This window comes from Sorex fumeus, unplaced genomic scaffold (genome assembly GCF_029834395.1).
Source record: "Sorex fumeus unplaced genomic scaffold, SorFum_2.1 ptg000035l, whole genome shotgun sequence".
Lineage (NCBI taxonomy): Eukaryota > Metazoa > Chordata > Mammalia > Eulipotyphla > Soricidae > Sorex > Sorex fumeus.
This window is the reverse complement of record NW_026606092.1, coordinates 8871856-8890583: the sequence shown is the minus strand read 5'-3', so window position 1 is coordinate 8890583 and position 18728 is coordinate 8871856. Positions and strand designations below refer to the sequence as shown.

The 18728-nt window shown below is 41.6% G+C and overlaps 1 protein-coding gene and 1 non-coding gene across 2 annotated transcripts in view; both read right to left on the bottom strand.

The window, feature by feature from the left end:
- RAB8B (RAB8B, member RAS oncogene family) overlaps positions 1-18728 on the bottom strand; it is a 76122-nt gene that overhangs the window by 27599 nt on the left and 29795 nt on the right. The gene's annotated exons all lie outside the window — the stretch shown is intronic.
- LOC130027023 (small nucleolar RNA SNORA11) lies at positions 4652-4769 on the bottom strand. The gene has a single exon (XR_008792969.1). It is a non-coding gene; the product is annotated as a small nucleolar RNA SNORA11 (small nucleolar RNA).

Below are 18728 nucleotides of genomic sequence, written 5' to 3'. Positions count from 1 at the left end.
CCAGTGTCAAAAGTTCAAACCTGGGTTGGACTGTGCAAGGCAAGTGCCGTAACCCCTGGGATCACTCTACAACCTTTTTAAGTGTGCTTTATTTTCATTTATTTTTGTTTGCTTGTTTTACTTATGTTTGTCTGCCTGACCTAATGGTGCTCAGGGCTTACTTCTGGCTCTGCTCAGGATCACTCTTGGTGGTGCTCGAGGGTCCCTAGGAGTGCCAGGGATCCAACCCAGGTGTGCTGCACGTGAGGCAAGCGTCCTACTCAATGTACTATCTCTGTGGGTACCTTTGTGTGTAATTTTAAAATTGTTAATCAAAGTTTAGAATAGCTGACTTCAGAAATAAGTGAAATGTCTAATTAAAAAGAAAAACATTGCAAAAGTACTTTAGAAAAGTGAGTCCAAACTAGAGTACTTGCCTAGCATGTCTGAGGCCATCATAGGTTGGCTCCCCAAAATGGGGAGAGGAAGAACATTAATTACTTAGATCAAAAGAGGAGTTCAAGGTGTTGTTCTTACATACATACATTCTTTAAATTCATAAAAGCATATTTTCATCAATTTTGCTGCACAGGGGTCAGAGTGATAGTAGAGGGTAGGTTATTTGCCTTGCACATAATCAACCTGGATTTGATTCAGGGCACTTCATATTATCCCCCAAGCACCTCCAGCAGTCACCACCAGGCTCAGTCAGGAATAAGCCCTGAACACAGATGGGTGTGGCCCCTTCAAAAAAAATTTTTTTTTTGCTGCTTATATTTGGAACTCTTCAATTTTAGTTCTTGTTTACTATATTTAAGCTTAAAATTTGTTTTGTTTGCAAATTAGAAAGCCTAAAGTTTAGGATGAAAATCACAGTAAAAGGAGCACAGAAACATTTTAGTCAAATATGTCAGTGTTGCTCAATCCAACAGAGGAATCTTGTTTTATTTTTTAAAAAGGCAGATTATCAAGCATTCTTTAAATAAAACTTGACTTTAAAAAGGAAAACTGTTATACTAAAAAGCTTTCAAATTTCCTTTGTTTTCCTAGAATACGAAGAGGTAAATTAAACCTCATTTATGGTGTAAGTGAACGGTAGTACATATTACCACTTCCTGCTGAAGGCTGTACATCTTTACACTATTTAAGAGTGTGTTACAGAATTGAATTCAAGTTTTGGCATTCTTTATAATGCAGCTGTCCCCATAAAATCTAATCATAACCAACAAAATATAACAAATCTGTATGCTAATTTTAGAAATCAGGATTTACTAAATTTTGAACCATGCAACATATGTGACAGATACAAAAATAATGCAGTTAAGAGGAGTTTTTAAATAATGACCCTATTTGAGTCTCAAAAGACTCTGAAGATTAAAATATTCAGATCTAGTTAACCTTTAAAATATCATAGAGAACTTAAAGGGTAAAATAACAAATCATTATACAGCAAATATAACTACTAAAATATGACCATGTGTTGAATCACAAGTAAAAGGTTTCTAAATACTGGAACTACCATAATGCCAAGAGGAAAAACAGAACTGGTACATGAAGTGTAAAAACACCACCATAACAACTCAAGTCAAGTATGCAGAAACACCCAGCAAGAAATGAGAACATCAAATCTGCTTAAGGAGCCAGAGAGACTACCCAGAATTCAGTTTCCCATTTGAGAATAGCCAAATAAATGCATGACAAGTCTCTCTGCAAATCTTGCACTTTCAAAAGAAAATGTGTTTGAAGTGTTACTCAATCTGGAAGTTGCAAGTGCCTGAGTTGGCAAATTGTGGAGTATAGAGGATTTCAATGAACTGAAGCTGTACCTTCTCTGCACCAAGAGCTTAATTTACGGTTCAACCTTCTTAAATAAAGTTCCGAATGTTCTGTGATTTCCATTCCTTTTCTCACTACTAATTCATAATAATCTCAAGAACAAAACTGCTCCATAAGGAAATCAACTGCATCTACTGTTTCAGACAAAACATGCACCCCCTCCTACATAAGTTATTATCACCTTCCCAAAGCTGGACTTTCTTTGTCTACACTGCGACAACAGTGTAGTGTTGGGTCTCTCTTTAAAGTGAGGGAGGAGGGGGGTTGAGATTTTGAGATTGTTCAAAGATGGGGGTACTGCAGATCCCTGATTTTATACATAATTGTTATGGGAAAATATACAGCCCGATTACTGGAATTATTAGTGGAAAAAATTACAACTACATTCCAATGTTATTGCATCAAAAATGTAGTGAAACCAATCCTTTAGTTCTTTCCAAGTACTGACCACATATCATATTTTCCATACATCTGGAGGTAAGTGAAAGCTCAAAGAAAATAATCATAAAGAAGTATTAAGCAACAAATACTACATGGCACAACTAACTAAAAACAAATTAAGTATATTTTCTTTTGGAGAAGGAGTTCTTAAAAGATAAAAATAATAATCACCTTATTTCACAAAACATGATGTATAAATACTCTGGGTCGTTGGCACTAAAGATTCAATAAAACTGCCGAGATTCACAGGCTCGGGGTAAAGCTCGTATAAAGTTCATGTTCTTTTGCTAATGCAGCTTTCAATTATGCTCACCCATTCTAAACTGTAAAGGATGTAATGTTAATCAAAAAAAAATAATAATCACTATCATCATCATTATCAGTGTTAGCTATCAGTGTTAGCTATTAGCAATTAGTGCAAAAATAAAATTTTCTATCATTTTATGATTTTTCTAAGAAAAATTTGAAGTCACTTGTTTAAGAAGGATGTCAGTTTATATTACAGTACAGTATAAAATTTAGCAATTTAGTTCACCCAGTTAATATAAATAAAATTTTTTTATGGAAGCTGGAGTGATAGTACAGAAAGTAGGGTTGTATGCAGCTGATTCAGCTTTGATCCCTGGCACCAGACACGGTCCCCTGAAACCCTGTAGGAGAGAACCCTGAGTGCAGCATCAGTTGTAAGTCCTGTACACTGAGAGGTGTGACCCCAAAACAAAATTTTATTGAGTTCTATATACCAATTTACTGAAGTAATACTCTCTTCTTTGCTCCAATTTCCATCTTACCTCTTCCTCATCTCCAACTTATCTTTCTCTAGGATGGAGGCTCCCAAACTTGTTTGGTCTACCACCTCCTTTTCAGAAAGAAATAATTCCGTGCCCATCTAGAAATCTCCCTCCTTCGTGAAAATACCCAAAAAGCACCTTTCAATTGCAGCCAAGGCTGCTTGCTCATACCCTCCTAAATTCTTTCAGTGTCCCCAGGGGGCGGCCTCACCCACTTGGAGAAATACAGTTCCAGATAAAAGGACAGTGATCACTCAGAGATTCTCAAATAAACAAATGTTGGGTCAGGGAGACAGCTTATGTGGTAGAGCACATGCCTTTGGTGTGTGAGGCCCTGGGTTGGAGCCTGTCCGAGAATGCTCTGCATCCCTAGAGCACTGCCATGCATGGCACTGGGTAACCTCGGTCCCACACACTACTGGGAGGGGAGGGGAGGGGAGGGGAGGGGAGGGGAGGGGAGGGGAGGGGAGTTACAAGAGCTCTAACTTCAAATTTTCAAATTCACAGTCCTCATAATTTCATCAGCATAAATGTATTCATCAAAACCAACATGAATACCACAAAAGTACAGTAAAATTAAGCAGCAGCATTGTTAAAATTAATTTAAAATTTTAAATTAAGCTTAACTTTAATTTTAAAATAAAATTATAATTAATTTAGTTTAAAGTAAGCATTGTTCACTGCAGCCGGGGGATAGATGGATAATTTTAAGTTCCTGCTAATGAATCAGGTTAAAACAAACAGATGGAGTATGTGCAAATCAAAGTATGAGATTAGAAATCAACAAAAATGCTGCAAACAGAATAGTTCTTCTTAATCAAAAATGAAAAACTAGGCCAAAGAGAGATAGTACAACTAGTAGAACATGACTGACCCAGGTTCTATCCCCAGAACCCCATATGGTCCCCTGAGCCCACCAGGAGTGATCCCTAAGTGCAAAAATAGGAGTAAATCCTGAGCACAGCCATGTGTGGCCAAGAAACAAAACAATCAAACAACTGCTACTAATGACCAATATCATCCTGACTTGAAAGACCGCTAATGAAAGTTGGTAACTCTAAAATCTTCACATACATAGTAAACACTTGCACAAACCAGTTATGCACATCTTATACATAACCATCATCCAATAAATATTTAGGATATCCTCCAATAAATACTTAGGTGATAAAGAAGAACTCTGCTTCCTACTACTGTCACAGCTTGGCATTTAAGGCAGAATACAATGTTACATCTGGCCAGCAAAAATCCAATCTGCTCTAACCCACTTTCACTTTTTAGATCTACAGATGCAGTCTGCAACAACAAGGAGCTAGGACACTTTATCCTATTTTCTTTTCTCTTTCTTGGCCACTAGCCAACTGCCACATTAAACTTCAAATGTACAACAATGAGTAAGAACAATATTCAAAACCTAAACTGTATGAGCTTTGTAAAATATGCTACAGTGAATGTCACATTTGATAATTATTCTCGCTACTTCCAAATCCTAGTAGGGGGCATTTGGGGTCAGAGGCAGAAAACCTCAACTTACTAACAAGTGATCTTTTTAAATTGAAGACTGAAAATTTCACTGGCTGGTTCTTTTATTTAACAATTTTTAGACATGTGGGGTACTTCTTTGGAAGGTAGCACAGGTACCCCTTACCAGTGAACCCAGACTTCTGTTGGGTATGGTATAAATAGAACAGCCATTTCTTTACTTTGCTCAGAACAAACCCAAAGCAGAATTGGGGGGCGAGGGGAGCAGGGAGCAGGCTGAGAGGAGTCCGACCTGGTACTGCTCAGAAAACCATATTGTAGTGGATGCCAAGGATTTGAACCCGGGCCATATCCAATACAGCCACATGCAAAGCTAGTGCCTTACCTTCCATACTTTCTCTGGCCACAGCAATAATTTTCATTTTTTAAATGCTTTTTTGCTCATTCATTTTTGGTTTGGGGATCACACCCAGGGTGTGACTAGGAACTACTCCCATCTCTGTGCTTGGGACTGCTCCTGGTGGTTCACAGGGCACCCTATGAACTGGGGATGAAACCCAGCTTCCCACAGGAAAGCACGCATCAGTCTACTGGGCTATCTGTCTGGCCCTTGTGCAATGTTTCAACAGTGTTCCTCTAGAAATCTGCCTTCTTTAAATAACAGAAAGCATCTCCCAATAGCACCTCTCTGAATCTTTCCAGCACCCCTCTCACCCCCTTTCAGTATCACTACTCTAGAACAAGAAAGTGTAACTGCGCTGTTTCCACGAAAAGGCTCTCCAGTCTTGGATAGGAGAATTGTTGACCTTATGTTCCCCTTACCCACTTCTGTCAAATTAAACAGTGCTTCAAATTCTAGACAAGCAGGTTAAGAGTCACCAAATGACTGTTAGCACCTCTCTTACACAGGCAAGTTTTTCAAAATTACACATTATGAAATTTGGGGGGGTCAATGTAGTTGGAAGTGGAGAAAGGGGTAGTTTCTGGGAACAATGCAGTGCCAGGGATCAATGCCAGGCCTCCCACATATAAACTTAAACTCAGTGCTCTGAACTGTCTTTTAGCCCCTGAAATGTTTTTTAAATAGGTCATATTCAGGAAATCCCCAAGTGACAGGAATGCAGATACTCACTTGGAAGTCTCCAACATGACCTGAAGATAAAAAGCTCTTATTTAGGGGCTTGAGTGATAGCATAGTGGGTAAGGCGTTTGCCTTGCATGTGGCCGACCCGGGTTCAATTCCCAGCATCCCATGTGGTCCCCTGGGCACCGCCAGGGTTAATTCCTGAGTGCAGAGACAGGAGAAACCCCTGCGCATCGCTGGGTGTGACCCAAAAAGTGAAAAAAAAAAAAAGCTCTTATTTACACAAAAGAATACTAGAGATACACCCCTTGAAAAGAGCACGCCCAGGGTCTCTAGCACTGGAGACTTTGTGTCTTTTTTACCATAAAAGACAAGGAATATTTTAAAGCTACTGAAGATGATCCTGATTATCAGAAAGATTCAACATAAATTTAGAAAACACACTAGCTACTAAAAGTAGCAAAATACAAAATACACTGTGACTATGTAAAATGTCTATGTGCAGGCCAGGGGCACTGCCCCAGTGACAGAGGACTGCCATGTCCAGTACGTGTGAAGTTCCACGTCCATATGACACCACGAATCTGCCCCCCAGCACCCCCTCCCCTGCCTGGTGTAGGTCTGCTGACTACCACCACTGCCAAGTATGTCCCCACGAACAAGAAAGAAAAAAATATGTGCATAAATAATATGAATAGCAACATATGAAACAGTCCTCACATGAGGCCATGCTACTGTACAATAATTTTTAAAATCATGAAATAAAAATTTCCAGTCATGTTTTCTTTGCATAGAGCAATTTTAAAGAAAGTATTAGATGTGCTATAATTGAAATAGTACACTCGACAAAGTACATTTCAAGTTCTGATTTTTTTTGGTTTGTTTTTGTTTTGTTTTTTTGTTTTTTGGCCACCCCCCAGTGAAGCTCAGGGGCCATGGGTGGCTCAGTATTCACAGATCACCCATGGCAGTGCTCTGGGGACCATATGCAATGCTGGGATTCAAACCAGGGCAGTGGCAGCTACAGCCCCAGGCTAGGTAACCTTTGTACTTTCTCTTTATACCATAACCTTTGTACCATACCCATAACCTTTGTACTTTCTCTTCATCAGGCCCTCAAGGTTTGAATTTAAAAAGCCTACAGAAATGTACTTGCAAAAATCTTACCATTGAGTATAATATGAGGGCGATATTAAAATTTCTTGAAAAGAAAAGTGCAGCAAGCCAATCCACAAAATCTGACAGCCAGCAATTAGTGGAAACTGCAACCATTCTCTACTGATTAACTTGCACAAATTTATTTTTCCCTATTTTCTACAGTTCCCATCTATGGGTTGTCACCGGGAGGAGGTGTGAGAAGATAGAAAGGGACAGAGCAATGTGAGCTTGCTTTCATGCGGTGTTTCTCTGTGGCCTTTGCAAAAACAAACCCAGAAGGAAAGTGATCATCTTTAGATTTTCCAGGCAACCCCAGCAGCTAATTCACACATATAATTCTGATTCTGCCATCTTATGATTTATTAATGATATTCAGTCAATCTACTCAGCTTTGAAATGGCTGAGAGGGCAACAGAGTAAATTTGGTAAAGTGCGTTCACTGGACCTTAGAAACTACTTAGCATGGGTTCATGGTAATTTCACACACATACCACTCAAGGAGAAAAATGGGCACGTGCTGGGACTAGACAGAAAGAACAGTAGGTAGGGCACTGAACTTAAACACAGCCGACCAGGGTTTGATCCCTGGCACCCCATATGGTACCCCCAAGCTTTACTAGGGTGATCCCTGAGCACAGAGCCAAAAGTAAGACCTGAGCACTGCCGGATGTGGCTTAAGAATAAAAGTAACGTTGTCTTAGGCTATACCTGGCAGTGCTGAGGGGCTACTCCAAGCCCAGTGCTCTGGAGCTGTTCCTGGCGGTGCTCAGGGAGATCAGGAGGCTTAAGGGTCCCATGAATACAAACCAGGCACTCAGTCTGCATATATTTTTTGTTTTAGGGGCCACACCCAGTTGTGCTCAAGGACTAGTCCTGAATCTGTGCTCAGGAGTGACCCCTGGTGGTGCTCAGGAGCTATTCCTGGCTCTGTGCTCAGAAGTAACCTCTGGCAGTGCTCAGGGAACCAGATGTGGTGCCTGGAGTGCCTGGAGTTTGAAGGAGGGCAACGCTCCCTGACCCCCACACGCAAGACACCTGACCTCCTGTACTGTCTCTCCTGCCTCTGCTTTGTAAATCTTGTTTCTTTTGTAGCCACACCCAGCAGTGCTTAGGAATCGTCCCTGAGTGCTCCAGGAACTCTATGTGTTGCCAGGAACAAACCAGGGTTGTTCCTATGCAAGGCAAGAGCCTTTACCCCTGCACTGTCTTTCCAGGGTTCTTTGTAAGTTTTTCACTAAACTTCCTATTATACTAATAAGGACCCATAAGACAATGGAATTAAGAAAAAGATGAGCAATAACTACAAATTAATTTAAAAGTAAATTTAAGGAAACAGAAGGTAGAGAATTCTAGGCTCCTGGGGGGGCAGTGAATGAAGCAGAATGTAACTACACACACATACACACACACACATACACACACACACACAGAATAAGCACACACACACACAGAATAAGCAGTCCAGAAAAAAAGGAGGGGAAAGGCCACATGACCAATAAGGAGAAAAAAAATACTTCTCCAACTGAAAAGATTGCAATTCTTCCTCAGTTTCTGACTGATCCCAAAATACACTGGTGGTACCCAAACTACAACCCTCAGTTACTAAGACGAGAAACAGAAGTAGAACTAGCCACTCACATGATGGCTTGACAGATACACTGTCATTTCAGGGCTGTCCTCAGGGAGGCCTGGAGCAGGATTTCCACATTTGTCAATCACCATTTTTTACCCATGCCCACAGTTTGGACAGCCTGTCATTAGGACAGGAAAATGCATAGGACGGTGATATAAAAAGAGTTAAGACATGCTATACACTGTGACTGTGTGTTTGTAACCCCAAAGAGTCTGTCAGCAAGATGAAGAGCATGAGGGCTACTGGCCACTCGAGGGGCCCAGCGGAGATCCTAACCACTGGCCAGCCACAGTGCTCCCTACTGCTGTGGGGCCACACCCAGTGCTGTGGGAAGTACAGAGGGTCGGAGACCAGACCTCACACATAGAAGGCATGTGCTCAGCCACTCCTGCCACACCCCAGTCTGGACTGCAGGACTTGGCGTCCACCTCTGACAATGACGGCACAAGGCAGGAAAAAACACATACAGTCAGAAAAACTGCCATTCAATCTACCTCAGATAAGCATTTGCTGGCCTTGAGGTAGAAGTCCGCGATTGGAGACTCTGATACCAATGGCAGAAAGAGTCCAAGCAGTAGACTTGGACCTTTTATAGACAGTGCAGCCAATTCCTCAGCCTCCGTGTGAATATAGTTCGTACCTCAACTACAGAAAAACAACAACAACAAAAAAGCCAACATGAAGCGGCTTTTTGGCAACAAAAAAGATATGGCCAGAGAGTGCTCAGACATATAAATATATATATGCATATATATATATATAAGTTCATCTTAGTCAAATGAAAGTCAACTTAATAAAAATAAAGTTGATTCATGACAGGGAGCTTTTTAATACTTAGTTTAACAAGAAAAACTGAGCCTGACAGTACGTAAGACTCTGAGATGAAAGTTTTAAAGCTAAGGAGATCCTTGTTTAGCTGCCTGAACATTTAATAACATGAAGATCCTACTTCACATGTGTTGCATTAAAGATAATATTCTATAGTACTTCAGGAGTAGGAACTCACATCAGATGAGCAAAAGAAAATATGGTTTCAAAGACATGAAGCTGTGTGCTTGAATTCTGTCATGTCCACAGCAAGAATATCATCATCATTGCCTGAAAGGCTGAGAGTAAACACATGGTTAGATGTCTGTCACAAATGGCAAAAATGCTTAAGGGTAACTCTTCTCTGCTATACAGAAACGAATTTGGCTTCAGATTTAGTGGAACATGAAAGATAGTTTGGGGACATAAATCCCTTGCCATGCAAGTGTCTGAAACCAATTCAATGACCAACATCACATATGGTCCCCTGAAGGCTACCAGGAGTGACCCCGGCACACAAAGCCTGGAGCAGCCTTTGAGCACAATGGGGTGTGGCCCCACATTCTAACTATAACAACAAAAATTCAGAGCAGGTAAAAAAAAGTATTCACCATTGGTAGAGGGAAGGTGACAGTGGTGATGAGATAGATTTTGGAATAGTGAATGTCTGTAATAATCATCACGAACAAGCTTTGTAAACCACAGTGCTTAAATAAGGTGAGTAGGGGGCAGGGGAAAAGTATTCACTATTGCTTAATGCTCCTCCCACAACTCCAAGAGATTAAGTGTAGGTCTTTTCAGATTAAAAACTCTATATGATTTCAAAGATCTCTGATGCCCAACTGAGTATCTAAATACAAAACACCATATCTGGACAGAAAGGCAATATTAAAATCTCATCCATTTAAAGTTGTGTTAGCAGAGACAAATCTCTCTAGCTCAGCTTCAGTCTTGAGTCCCTGGCTCCTTCCTCTGATAAGTTGATGAAGTTCCATAAAAGGGCTATCACTGAGGTGACATGTCTGCTATGTGCCACATATAACCCTAAGCACCCTAAGCACCAACATTTCGCCAATAAAACCCTGAGGTTCTGAGCCTGGGGCCAGCCAGGTGAATGAGCACCTGCCTGCAGGCATGAGGTCATAAGCTAGATCCCAGAGGATGAGTCCCATCTGGGATAGTGGTGTTACTGACACATGTGATCCCCAAAGTCATACCAAAGCATGAGAACTTCCAGCACCAGGGGTGCAAACACCACAGCTGAAGTGTGAACTTCTGTAGAGCACCCCAGTGAAAGGATTCTGGCACAGCAAGCTGGCGTGTGACCCCCAGTGCGCACTATAACCAAAGTGCATCATACTCAGTGTACAGGCATTCCACGAGTGTGCAGACAGCAACAAAGGCAAAAAAAAAAAAAAAGCCCTGAGGCTCAGAGAAGTGACAGGTTTGGGGAGAAAAGTGGTGCAAGTTAGTAAGCAGTGGCAGCTGGAACATTTATCTATGTATCTCTAGGCCCTAGGACCTGAGGTCTACTCATCAGACTATCTCTGATGCTCAGAATGAGATTCTGTGACTCAAGAGCAGTCACCTTTCAGGGTGTGCCCTGGGGATATGAGCTCTGGTCACAGAGGCACAAAGGATTTGAACCAGAAAGCAGAATGCAGCACTGGGTCATGTCCGGATCCACTCTGGGTAGACCTGAATATTAGGAACGCTTGGTCTAGATATTCCATAAAGAGCTCTTACTATAGATGAATCTGAAATACAGCTGCTCATTTGGAAAGCCTCCATCACTGCCAGTCTGTTTTATATCAAAATCGAACCTTTCCCCGACTGAAAAGCACATGGAGGATGTTCAGAAAGAGGCAAGAGGCAACTGTTTGCTCCTAAGAGTGAAACCTGTCCTGTGTCAGCCTGCAAGACACAGACTAACAGGAAGGTGGCCTCGAGGAACATGTTTTTCTACAAGAAAGAACCAAGGTTCTTTATGATATCTGGGGTATTACCAGTGGTAAGATGTACTTCTTGGCTATTTCAAAGATATTTTTAAAATGCATATAAATTTCTGGTGCTGAGGGCTGGAGCGATAGTACAGCAAGTAGGGCGTGTGCCTTGCACACAGCCAACCCGGGTTCTATTCCCAGCATCCCATATGGTCCCCCAAGCACTGCCAGGAGTAATTCCTGAGTACAAAGCCAAGAGTAACCCCTGTGCATCGCTGGGTGTGACACACAAAAAAAAAAACTGTCACTGTCCTCCCGTTGTTCATCGATTTGCTCGAGTGGGCCCAGAAAACAAGACAAAACAAAACAAAAGAATTTCTGGTGCTGGAGTGACACAAGAGTGGGTAATATACTTGTGGCCAACCAGAGTTTGATCCCCAGTATCACATATGGTCTCCTAAGCATTGTCCATGAGTGATCCCTGAGCACAGAGCCAAGAGTGAGCCCTGACCACAAATGATGTAGCCTAAAATCCCCCCTCCCCAATAAAAAAGAAAGCATACAAATTTGTTTCAACAAAGATGAAGGCACATACAACTTTTCTCTGACTCAGAGTTCAGAGAGACAAAAAACTGTAATGTAAATAATTATAAATGCTCATAAAAAAATTAAAATATGACCCACTTGGCTGACTATTTTGTGAGGCTTCAAACCCAAAGTTCTTTTCATTGTTACACATGGTTTCATTAAGTGATGTGTTGTTGGATAATAATAGGTTGCTTGATACCTATTTCTGAGTCTTCACACAGGAAAAAAAAAAAACACAAAAAAAATCCTCCTTTTTAAAATCAATGTATATCAGTCAGGGTCTAATGAGAAAAAAAGAACCATTTCAGGTATTGATAAGAGAAGGAATTTAATGCAGGGAACTGGTTCTACGTGTTATGACTGCTTAGAGACAAAAAGGGTTAGCAACAGCAGGAAAACCAGGAGCATCCCTACATCAGGGACAGAAGGAGGAGCTAGTGTTGCTCACCAGAGCTGAAGGCCGGGAGTTGTCTGACAAGAGGGTGGAAACACAGTGAGTCTGTCTAGTGGGAGCAGGTACCACGAGAAAAGGTGGTTTCTGCTGGAGAAGCCAAATAAGGCCGAAAGTGAGAAAAGGTACTGTGATTTCTCCATTTCTCCACTCTTCCCTCCAATCTCCTGCCAGAGCCTCTGATCAGCTGAATTCAGTCTGCAGCCAGCTAACCTGGGAGCCTGGGCAGGGGAAGACAAAAGAAAAGACATGAGGGGAAAATCTGACCTTGGTTACTGTCAGATTAGCTCTCAGCTGCAAAGACCGAATATGCAGAACCACTGCGATATAAGGGATGGTTCACAACAGATAGAGAGATACCTCCACCAATACATCAAACCGGGAAATGAATAAGCTGACAGAGGGGAGACAAACAGGGAAATCAAATGTGAAATAATATGAACTGTTTCCAATTAATGCTTTGAGAAAACAACAACAACAACAACAACACTTCCACCGGGCACTTGGGATCCTGAGGGAGAGAGCAAGAACCTGTTTAGACCTCACCCTCACCAACTACACCCTGGTCCTGAAGAAGCCAGGAACCTGTCTAGAAATGCCGCAGGATCCCTAGCTGGAGGCGGCCAGCAGTCCTGGCCGTATTCTAGCTTCAATCAACTGGGCAATTTGGGACAGAATGACCTGCTGAACTAGGAGTGTCAGATGCTGGCAAGGCAGGAGGCAGGCCTTCCAGAAAGGAAGTCTGTCACTGAGTCAGAGATGTTGCCAAGTCGTAAACCAGAGGCACACCACTACAGTCTCAGTCACTGACAGTGACTACGAGCTTTCTGCTCATCTCACAGTACTGGCTTCAAATATACTCTCAAGTGCAACCGCCTTAGTTATTTATAACCCCTCCTTCTCCCAAAGGAGACTGTGTGCACCACAGGATGTGGTCTACCTTTTAGCATAGGAAATACTACAATTACCTTACAATACACGGCCCCACCCACACATCCAACTCTGCTTTTCCAAGTCCTCAACCACCCTCAGAAATGTCTCCCTCATGTTCCACTGTGATATTCCTCTGTCTAAGCATTTTTCTGGATTTCCCCATTGTCTAGATTTCCCATCCTTCCCACGAACTCCTGACAGTGGCTGAAGAATCAGCAACACACTAACACACTCCCTTTGTCCTTTCAAAATACAGAGTAAATATTATTAAAGGTGGCATGTAATTACTCTTGTTTTGTGGAAATTCTGCCTTCCTAATCAGACTCAGGCACAGGATGCAAGTGATGAAGCAGAAGCTCCATATGTATTTATGGAATGAATTACAAGTAAGTCTTTTTAGGGGCCGGAGAGATAGCACAGTGGGCAGGGTGCTTGCCTTGCATGTAGCAGAGTCAGGCTTGAGCCCTGGTACCCCATTTGGTCCCCCAAACACTGCCAGGAGTGCAGAACCAGAAGTAACCCCTGATCATCACGAGGTGTGGTGCCCCGCTCCCACCCCCCCCCACCAAAAAAGGGAGAGAAAAGGTAAGTCTTTTTAGAAGCAGAAGCCTCATTTGTTACTCATAGGACTTCTTTTGAAAACTCCCTTCTATTTTCTAGGAATAACATAGGCACTCAATAATACTGACATTGATTAATTAACTCTGAATGCACTCAGGTTCACTTATTTTCAGACTGATCCTATTAGAAAGCATCTTCGTTACAGATAAATTAAGCTATATATCTGGATAGCTTTAGGTAAGAAATATAACAAAGAACCCATACGTATACACACTAAAATATTTAAACCATTAGGACAAAATAAAATACAAGGTGATACCAAGCACACATAAAATAGATGTTTTTTTCATTTTAGCATGGCTGAAAGACAACAACGCAGTCTTTAAGAAAGAAACGGAAAAGTGGAGCCAGAGTGATAGTACAGCAGGAAGGGCTCTTGCCTTGCATACTGCCAACTCTGATTCAACCCCCAGCATATGGTTCCTCATATGGTTGCCCAACCCCTGCTAGGAGTACTCTCTGAGCACAGAGCCAGGATTAAGCCCTGGGCACTGCCAGGTATGGCCCAAAACCCAAAGAGAAATAGAATTAAAGGTTTTGTGTCCTTATTTCAGCTCTAATGTCTGAACTCCTATGTTAAAAGTCTGGGTATTATTTTTAACCTTTCATTTTAAATTGATTACCATCACCATTATGATCGTTATTATAGTTTAGACAATATGTTTGCAATAGTGTTAATGTTATGGTTTCAGTGTGCACAGTTACTATACTTTTACCACCAAAGTGCCCAAGACCATCCTCCAGCATCCTTATGTTGCATCTGAGTCTTCTTAATACCCCCACCCCCCTACAAAAAAAAATCTGTTTGGGGGCCAGAGCAACAGTATAGCAGGTACCCTGCCTTACATGTGGTCAACCCAGCACCCGATAATGCCCCAGCCTGGCCAGAAGTGATCCCTGAGCACAGAGTGAGGAGTAAGTCCTCTCCACTTCTGGGTGTAACCCCCAAACACAAAACAACAATAAAATCTCAGTTTTGTTTCCAAGGCTAAGGATGTGTCACCATTCAATACTGTCTATTCCCTTGTCTCTAGGTTCCACAAGATGACAGTAAGAATCTGACACTTGTCATTCTCCCTCTCACTTATTTAACTTAATGTGATAGATACCCTCCAGTTCCATACAAGTTGCAATGGACTGCAAGATTTCATCTTTCCTAGGTGCTGGAGAGATTACTTTAAGGCACATGCCCAACCATGGTTTTACCTCGCCCCACATTTGACCATAACCAGGGGTAAGGCCAGATGTAGTACACAAATTAAAAGAAAAAATTTTTTTTCTTCTTTTCTTATAGCTGCTTTGCATTCCAGTTTGTTTGGATACTACCACTTCTCTATCCATTAATCTCATGGTAAATCCTCTCAAATTAATGTTTTTATATTTGAGGCCTGGATGCCAAAAAATGGAATCACTAATTCATTACTTTCATCTGTAGCATACGGAGAAATAATTAAGAGAACAGGGTATCAAATGGTGACGAACCCTTGAACTATAACAAAGTTCTACTCTCTTTTTTGAGGAATCTCCATTCTGTTCTCAAGAGACTGAACCCGTGCACATTCTCACCAACAGTATGTGAGGTAGGATGCTCCCTTCTCACCACATCCCACCAACACTGGTTGTTTCCACACTTTTTGATTATGTCACTTTAGTGTGAGAGGATATCTCACTGTCATTTTGATTTGCATTTCCTTGATATTAATGAACACTTTCATAAACCTACTAGTGTTCTGGATGTCCTCTGCAAAAGTACCTGTTCTTCTCCTCTCCCCATTTTTTGGATGGGGTTACTGGCTTGTTGTTGTTGCTGAACTTTTTGAGAACTTTATGTATCTTTGATACTTTGATCTTCTGTGTGGTATGTCAATATTTTTTCCCTCTCAGAAGTGGGCTTTTTGTTTTGTTTTGCTTGCCATGTAAAAACTTGTTAATTTGATGTAGTTGGGTACTTGAAAAAAATCATTAAATAAAAAATATTTTTAAAAGTCTTCAGTAGCAAATCCAGCCAGAGAAATGGCTTTCTGGCTTTTTAAAGTCACTGTTAAGAAATATTTGTTAGGGGCTGGGGAGACAGTTTCAAAGGCTGGCATGCAGGAGGCCCTAGACTTGATCACAAGCACCACATGGACCCTCGAGAATGTCAAGGTATGACACTGGTACCCTGCAGTAGTGCCAGGCAGGTGCAACTTGGCACAGCTAGAACTGAATGATTAAGACCAAACAGGCAAGTCAAGAATCACAGGACTGGCCCCAGGATCCAAATCACCACTGGAGAGACACTCCAAAAAAACCATCAAAAAATAAACTTTATGGGGCTGGAGCAATAGCACAGCAAGTAGGGCGTTTGCCTTGCACGCGACCGACCCAGGTTCGATTCCCAGCATCCCATGTGGTCCCCCAAGCACAGACAGGAGTGATTCCTGAGTGCAGAGCCAGGAGTAACCCCTGAACATTGGCTGGGTGTGACCCAGAGAAAAATGAAAAAAAAAAAGCTTTATTCAGCACACAACAGGTAATTACATAACTGAAACAAATATCTAAAAGTAGCTCTTGGTCTTTCTCATTACTCTTGAAATGGACTTTGTTCTTTCTTTGCATTGCTTTCCCTCGCTTTTATTTACTTATTTATTTATTGTAACTTATGTGCCCCTGGGCCAGAGCGATAGCATAGCAGGCAAGGCGTTTACCTTGCACACGGCCGACCCAGGTTCAATTCCTCTGTCCCTCTCAGAGAACCCGGCAAGCTACTGAGAGTATCCCACCCACACGCCAAAGCCTGGCAAGCTCCCCATGATGTATTCGATATGCAAAAACAATAACAAGTCTCACGATGGAGACGTTACTGACACCCGCTCGAGAAAAATCGATGAACAATGAGAGGACAGGACAGTGCAGTGTGCTAGCTTATGTGCCCCTAGCATGAAATAGCTTTGGCCACCAATACAGGCACTGGGCCTGTTCTGGTCCATTTTCTCTTTCCCAAATTAAAAAAAAAAATTAAGTTAATTTGGACACTCTAAACTGACATCATGACCCAAACGTGGATTGCAACCCTCACTGAAAATTATTGGCCTAAAAAGCACTCTGGAAGTCACCTAAAGGTCAAATCTTATTTCTTTCTTTTTTAAAAAAAAAAAAATCTTTGGTGATAAGGAAAGGCATTCTAGCTTCACTCTTTCAAGGCCTTGTATATAGTAGTAGGGACTAAAGTTTTGGTTGAGTATTTAAAAAACTATTTTAAAAGTGTGTGTGTTGGGGTTTTCCCCCTACTTTGCAGGTAAGGAACACAGAAACCAGGGAGGCTGAAACTCTTAAGAGTGTAAAAGAAAAACTGGGGCTGAGCTCACTAGGCTGGGCGCATGCTCGCAGGGAGAAGGCCCTGGTCAATCCTGGCTCTGTGCAAGCCCCTTCATACTGACTGTCTGGAGAAACCTCTGAGAACAGAGAGGGAGTAGCTCCACGGCACTGCCCAGTGTGGTCCAGATTTGCCCAACTTGGGGAGAAATGAGACTGCCAAGAGGTTCTGCTTCTTTGTCACCTACGATGCTTTTATTTATCAAGGTCAGGCCAGGAAGCAGTAGAGAAAAAAGGCTTATCACCAAAGGGCAGAAGCATTTCAACAAAGTGACATGGTAACTGACCTCATTACAAACAAGGGAAATGGAACCATGCCTCTAAAGCGAGGAAATAACTGCCAGCAAAACCAAGGACCCTGGCTTTGATCAATTCAGAATGACTAGAACACAAATGGTACATAACAAAATGAAACCAAACAGAACAGGCATCAGATTAAATAACCCGGTATTAAGGCATCAAATGATATTCTTTAGTACACCTCCTGAGAATCCACCCTTCAAACAGATGAAGATGCTGACAGCTAGAAGGAGACAGGCTACCGTTAATGAAAACAGCTACCTCTTCTCAAGAGCCCACTTAGTGGCAGGCATTAAGCTAAGTACTAAGTGTATTTTATCATGATTCCCCTAACAAGTCTACATGAGGGCTACTTACCCCACTTCATGCAAGGAAAAACAGATCCAAGTAACTTAGATACACCCAGAAAGTGGCAGGGCTGGGACAGCGAACTCAAGCTGTGGTGTTTCATACTCTCCTGCAGGGATATTTATCATCCAACCTAAATGGTATGAGTATAAAAACAAAGCACACCAACACGGGGCCAGGAAAGTAGTAGCACAGCAGATAGGGTACTTGCCTAGCATGCGGTCAACCCAGGTTCAATGCCGTGGGACCAGATAAGCCCCCCAAGCACCACCAGGAGCGATCCCTGAATGCAGAGTCAAGGATAAGCCTTAAACTATGCCAAATGCCAGGCATGGCCCCCCAAAAAAACAATTAAAAAACAAAGCATCTATAACCTAATGTACAGCATACATACTGATAGGCATTTATAAAATGGTAACTGGTTCATTTAAAGAAGACTATTCCGTAACAATGGACTTGAACTTTTACTCTGCAGTCTGAAGTATCTAGTAGTAATACTGGCAGGTGAATTCCTGGTGCTACTGAATATTCCCTATTTTCTCAGGGAAAAGAATATTACCCACTGAGAAGAAAAAATTCAGAGTGAACATATGCTTCCAATACTAATATGTGATAGAGATATTAAGTTGTATAATACAGCAACCTGCCTCCCTCTCTTCACAAATACTGTTTTTTATCAAATATTAATTTATTCACTTTCAAATTTACCCCAAAAATTTCAAAACAAAGTTTAAAGGAATCATATATTCCCCAAATTATATATATGTATATATATATATGGAAATCACTCATTTACACACTAAAGTATCTTCACAGAATAAAACCTTTCTGAAACTTCAAGAGATCATGCAGAGGTATTAAACATCATTAGCCCACTGATATTTCATTTAGTTGCAAGTGACACTAAATGACTCTCCAAACTCAGTCAAGGAATGTAATTGTTAAACATAACATGACCAAACAATAGCCCTCTTGTTCT